The sequence below is a fragment of the Adelges cooleyi genome, unplaced genomic scaffold (genome assembly GCF_023614345.1).
Source record: "Adelges cooleyi isolate 19-005CV unplaced genomic scaffold, UGA_ACOO_1.1 ACOO_flye_CR_arks_rails_tigmint_CR_PRNA_574, whole genome shotgun sequence".
Taxonomy (NCBI): Eukaryota; Metazoa; Arthropoda; class Insecta; order Hemiptera; family Adelgidae; genus Adelges; species Adelges cooleyi.
The window spans coordinates 15,476,808-15,483,838 of NW_026096268.1; positions in this window are offsets into that span (position 1 = coordinate 15,476,808).

Consider the following 7,031-nt stretch of genomic DNA (forward strand, 5'->3'; position numbering starts at 1 on the left):
GTAAAAGCCATACATGAATCATTTTATAAGTTACAACTTTGAGTAAATACAATTGATATTGTTACCAATATAATAAATATTTTTTAGTAATTAGTTATTATATTATTAGTTTTCGATCCCATCGACGACGACGAGAAACCATTGTGATCAAATACACCGGGTGGTTCTTTAAAAGTCCCTTTACAAGTTGAATTTAGTTGTATCAATTGTTAAAAAAAACATCCCGTTTGAAGAGGAATTGGACTTGCAATAGTTCATAAAAAGTAATTTGTAATTGAATATTAATTACCAACTATTAAATAATTTACATATTGCTCACCACTGGATATATTTCTCGAACTGAAATAAGCTATTACACTGAATACTCGATTAAAAAAAGGTTCATAAATATGTTAACCGCTTTGTTCTCGTGTGTAATCTTGCCAACTTTTTCAATCTCCAATTTTAGTAATTGTTCACAAGTATAAGATTTTTTTTTTTAAACGTATTTTATCGGAACGTTATGTTATCCGATGGTTTTGACGAGTGTCGAATAATAATAGTTAGGTAAAAAAAAAGCAAAAAAATATATATGTTCGTGTGCTAAGTGTTTATTCATATCTAAAATTGTTGACAAAGTCGAACAGTTTTTTTTTCTTTGAAATAGAGCGTATTAATTAAATAACTTTTCCAATAAAACGTTAATAATGATTAAAAAAATATTTATATATATATATATATATATATATATATATATAATTAAAAAAAAAGAAAAAAGAATTGGTTCTAAAGTGACTTATTGCCGTCACTATATCAACTTTTCATTTATACAAGACTAGGTATTTATTAACTTAAAAAATATAATTAAAACAAAACATTACATTTTTATGATATATATATATTTTGTCTGGGTGATTTTTTTTTGGTTTTCTTAAAAGACAACCACTACCTACGACTTAATGTTAAAAGAAAAAATATTCTCTTTCGAAATGTTTAATTTGTATAAAACACGAGTTATTCTTAAAAAATGTTGTATTATTTGTAGTTTACATTTTTTTTTTTATGAAATAAATTACAAATTTGAACATTATTCAGGGATAAAAGTGGGATGAGTATGTTACACAATCGCTGTTTCTGTGTTACTGTATGCGTTATACATAAAATTATATATGGAACGCTTAAAACTATATGGAGACATTAGTCCCCCCCTGTAATTTTTTCCCACTTTAAGCCCCGTGCATGTATATTTAGTTTTTTTTTTATATTATACAGAAGTTACTAAAGATGAAAAGTGAATAATGCTGTAGACATTTAAAACCGACAAATCAATCTATTATTAGGAAACGAAGAAGAGATATAATCGGAAAAGAGATTGTTGACTGTTGAAGGGTGGAGAGAACGAAGGGTTTGAACGTGGAGGCCGAGAAAGCTACTGTTGGAGAGAACGGTGGGTTTAAGAGTGAGGCAATTAAATGGGCAATCGTATAAGGGTAGTCTCGAATGCGATTTATATACAAGGGCGGCAATAGGAGAGAGAGAGAGAGAGGGAGAGTGGCAAACCGAGGCTAAAATAGGGAGAGATTTGGGAACGTAACGCCAGGAAGATTTCATATCTGTGAAGAGATTATATATATATTGGGGAGTTAGGACTAGGGAGAGGGATTTAAGTAGAAACTTACCGGCGAGATCCCGGCAGCAGATTTTTGATAGGGGGGGGGGGAGGAGCATTCTACAAATAAGCTAGAAACGGGGGTGGATTTCAAAGCACCTATGATACTACGTAGGCAGGAGGCGAGAATGGGGTTTAATCTATTTCTATGAGTGTGAGAAGCAGAGACAAACAAAAAGGAACCGTAATCTATTTTCGAACGAATGACGGAGTTATAAATAAGAAGTAAAGAAGTAGGATGACAGCCCCAAGAGGTGCCTGTAACGCAACGGAGGAAGTTAGCCCAACGAGAGGTAAACGAAAGTAGATGGTTAAGCTGAGGTACCCATCTGAGCTTCGGGTCCAACTTAAGCCCAAGACAAATAGGAGACAGGTCTGGAGGGATGCGTTTTCTGGTAAACATCATTGATTTGCTACAAAATGATTTGTAGATGGAACCAGTAAGAGTGGAAAGGCACTCCGTGGTTCCCAAGCCTCTGTGTACTTTTGACACAATCAAGTAAAAGTAAACCAAATGTATTTTTTCTAAATCTGTTTTCATAGACACGTCCCGTCACGCATGTTTATACTGTTATCTATAACGATACCAAAAATTGGCGACAAAAATGTACGATTAATTGGTTTCCAAAATGCGAACAATCGCAATAGTCAAAATACACAAAACTACATGTCGTGTCTTGTAAACACACAAATAACAATTGGTTAAAACGGAACAGAATATCTTTTCCGGGTTACTTCGGTCCATTACGGCCGTTTACTCCGTTTTGCGGAAACTTCATTGGGGCCTTCATAGTCAATGCAGCAGACCGTGTGTCTTGGTCAGACTGGCGACATTGATTAAGACATTTGTGCGGCGGGATATTCCTTATTGGACCAAAAATCCGCAGCACACTCGGGTACAACTCTATACAGAAACCCTATTAATTTTTTCGCTTTTAAGCGTTAAAATACCCCAAATTTGTAATTTTTTTTTTGAGAAAAAAATCTTGGGTGCAGAAAATACAAAAATTAAATAATATATTATTTGAATTTCCTTAGGTCCTGAAAATACCGACTGCGCCAAATGTTGAAACCGTGATGGACAAAAAATTGTTGTGAAAATAAAATATACGCCGGGTTTAAGTATCACACGGTTGCTCTTTATTATTTACACAAAAGATTAAAAACAAGGTACATCCATAAAAATGTCCGTGTATCCATCTACAATGGAAGTGTCCGGTTGAGCGGCGAGCGCGGCATGTCGGACGAGAAGAGGGGAAAGCGGGCTCGGGTGTGATTAGTACTCGGCCGCCGCCGGGTAGCGATGCGACCGCGTCAACGTCATAGCAAGTGGCATGCACAAAGTGCACGGACAGGTGTTCCTTGGCCTTTAGCGGTCTCAAGAAGAAGTGACCTGTCAGAAGCTTGCGTCAGTTGCGGCCGAGGAAGTCTTCTCTCTCGGCTCGTAGGCGATTCCAGAGGGCCAGCAAGAGCAGATCCATCGCCGATGCTTGGCTTCATCTCGAGCCTGAAGCTGTCTGACGCCAAACGGTACCGTTGTAAAAGCTAAAAAAAAATTCCGCAATAGATTATCAAACACAATTGGTTAACGTCATAGCAAGTGGCATGCACAAAGTGCACGGACAGGTGTTCCTTGGCCTTTAGCGGTCTCAAGAAGAAGTGACCTGTCAGAAGCTTGCGTCAGTTGCGGCCGAGGAAGTCTTCTCTCTCGGCTCGTCGGCGATTCCAGAGGGCCAGCAAGAGCAGATCCATCGCCGATGCTTGGCTTCATCTCGAGCCTGAAGCTGTCTGACGCCAAACGGTACCGCTGTAAAAGCTAATAAACTCCGCAATAGATGATTAAACACAATTGGTTAACGGCATAGCGAATGCCATGCACTAAGTGCATGGGACAGGTGTTCCTTGGCTTCAGTGGTTCACCCCGGAGGGATCCCCTACGACTGCGGCCCGCTTAGTAGCGCCGGGGGACGGATTCTCGAATGTTTGTCGCTTTCGACGAAGATTTTGTCACCATATTGAACCAATGGCGACAAAATCTTGTCTAATCCGATAAACATCCGAGAATCGGCGCCTTGGTGCTAATTGCGGGCCGCAGAAGGTGTGTCTCAAGAAGAAGTGACCTGTCAGAAGGCCACATTACGTCGGGCTCGACGTCGCTTTAGTCGCCTTTTACGACAGGCGCGAGAACCTTGGAAGTATTCTTTCTCCCCTGTCCACAGGGATAAAATGAGGGCGTGATGGAATGAGGGCGCGAGTGAGTGAGGGCGTTCAGCGGAGGTTGGACCGATTGTAGAATTGTAGCCGGTTGGAGAACAGGGACTATAGTAATCAAAAGTTACCTGGCACGATCGACAGTACATCGTCGTACACGTTGCCGCCGAACGGCGTCGGAGTTAGTTTTAAAATTGTTTTCTTTTCGTCCACCATTTTGTTCAACTCCCGCAATTCGTCCGGTGTCATGCGGCGAAGAATACGCTTAAATACTTTCCTCGTCGTGTCTGTGGCGTCGTTTTCCGGGAATGCTAATATCTCAGACAGTGGGTCGACAAACTCGGAGTGTTGACCAGGTTCGCGGACCTGCTTGGCTACTAGCAGACAGGTCCCGAACCTCTCCCACTGTTCCTTCAACATTTTCGTCTTGGTCATTTCTTTCCACGCCCGTTCCTTCTGTCGCTCCTCTTCCTGTCGCTCCTCTTCCTGCCACTCCTCTTCCTCGTCTCCTTTTGCATAATACATGTACGAGTAGTACGCCAGTACAACTAAGCCCAGAGGGGCAGCAAACCATAGAGGTTTAAACATTCTGTAACAATAATTAACAATAATTGTTGTAACAAGTAACAATAACTGTTGTCCAGCGTTGACTAGCAACCAAAGTGGTTTGTAAAATAGTATAGACCCTATACGACCCTAATAGTATAGACTGGCTCTATACTATAGAGCCAGTGTATAGATTTAATAAGTCGACGCTCAGCTGAGAAATACATATACATCAAAAGGCAAGCCATATGTTACCAACAGGTCTCCGTAAAAATTAAAAAAAAAAAAAGTACTAATCCGTTAAAATTGAATCCATTCCAAATGGAAAATAATAATTATAATTAGCAATAAACACATATCATTCCTTTGTCTTTTTAGCTATGATATATTGTATATTTTAATTTGAACTTGTTTTTAAAAAAAACTGGTTCATGTCGCGGGACACGCGGTTGGAACCGAAAGTCCCTTTCGTATGCAGGTTTTGTAGAGAATTTGTCCTGAAAACTATATATGGTGCGGCGAACTTTTAAGTCTAATTTTTTTATGTTAAATATTATGTTAAGTTTTGTTTATAGTTTATAAGTTGCTGTGTGTATAATGTTTTCTTCGTTAATGTAAAAAATATACAATAATAATAAATAAATAAATAATATCACTAGTAATAGATGGGAAATGTACCATACATAATATAATTAATTCAATATAAATACGTTTTTTACCTTTTTAAGGAAAATTGTATTAACTGGTTTGTAAGTGCTTAAATTATAAATAAATATATGTTATTATATAAATTATAACCTAAATCCTAAAACATTTAATAATACCTATGTGTGTATATAATTGTTGTTAAGATACAATTATATATACCCGGTTCTCCGAGAGAGCATGCCGGGTTTGCGCATGTAGACTGAAGACTAAGCAGCAAGACTAAGGCTGGCAGACAGGGTGGACTCCGGGGAGAACGCTAGTCACACTGAGTGCGGCGCGGGGATGCGCAGAACAGCCAATTTTCGTCGGGTCGCGGCACGCTCTCTCGGCGAACGAGGCATAGTTTATTAGTTTGATATAAAAATAATAAGTTAATTTTTTGTTCATACTGCTTGTGCATAATATGTTTTATAAATTATACTCAATTTTAATAACCTATGTATATTAGCATGTTTTTTTAATGTTTGATTCCACAGTAATGTCATTAATGTGTCACGCCAGTACTGCTCCAGTACTGCGCCATTATTGCGCCAGTACTGTGCCATTACTGCGCCATTATTGTACCAGCAAAAAATCTGTACCGATTATCAGTACTGGGCCAGTGCTGGCTGTCAGTACAGAATAGCGTTATCATTTGGGAGTTACGCCAGTACGGGCGCAGTACAGAATGCCAGTACTGCGCCCTTGGTAAACTTCTGCTTGGGTTAAGCAAAATGAAACTTGGTCTTTAGTTAACTTGCCTATAGATAATTATGTCCACACCGAGCTATAGTGTTCATGAAAACAAAAACATCTATTAAAATTTCCCACCACGAACGGGACACACGGTTTTGTTCTTAAAAACAGACCATTTTGTTGGAAAAAAAACAAAATTGTCAAAAAACATCGTGTTTTTGTTTTGTTTTAATATTGTTCGCTCTGTGTGGACCCGGCATAACATACATTTTTTGTTGCATCGCACAGGCTGAACCAGTGATCCGATAAGTAATCTGAAAACAGATTTGAATTCGTCATGAAGTTTACTTATTATCGGTCAGGGTACTTTTTTGATATATTATTCCTACTATGTATTTAAACGCGTTTGAATATTATATAAAACTTCAAACTTTAAAATCACATTTGGAAAGGGTTAAAGTAAAAAATTGAAAAAGTGCCCTGACCGGTCATAAGTAAACTCAAATGGTGAATTCAAATCTGTTTTTAGATTGCTTATTGGATCACTGGTTCGGTCTGCGCAATGGAATAATACAATGGTACGACTTACACGTTTACTGTTGACTGTAGGTATTGTATAATCTGTGTACAATATACAATAATTGCTATCTGCCGTTTTTCCTGAAATAATAAAGCGTGTTTCAACTAATACCATTATCAAAGCAAGACTATAATAACTGGTACGACATACCTTCACGTTTTTGAGTCCTGTGACCTTATTATACAAGTGATTGTCTGCCTGTTTTTGGGAAATAAAACTCGGTAGACGAAAAACTTAGAATAACATATAGTATATTATTATAATAATAATACCGGCTTTCTATGGAAACCTATATTGACAAATAATGGCCAATAAACCTCACGTCCCTGGTACGTTGTTGATGGACGGCTGAGACCAGACCACTCTGGTTAAAGTATAAAACTTTTTAAATAATTATTTAATTTTTTATTTTATAAAATTAAATTGCCTACAAAATAGGTTATAAGAAAACATTTCATACGATCATCAATTTTTTTACTAATAGATCGCTAAAAAAATATATTATAGAAATCGTCAAACTGGGAACCCAATAAAACCAAAATTTATCACGATTGTCTGTTTAAGAAACAATTTTTTTTTAAAACGTTGAATAAAATATTATAATTACATATTAATTATTAGCTCCACCTTGTGCTTCGATTTAGGTATTTATTAAGTATTTTT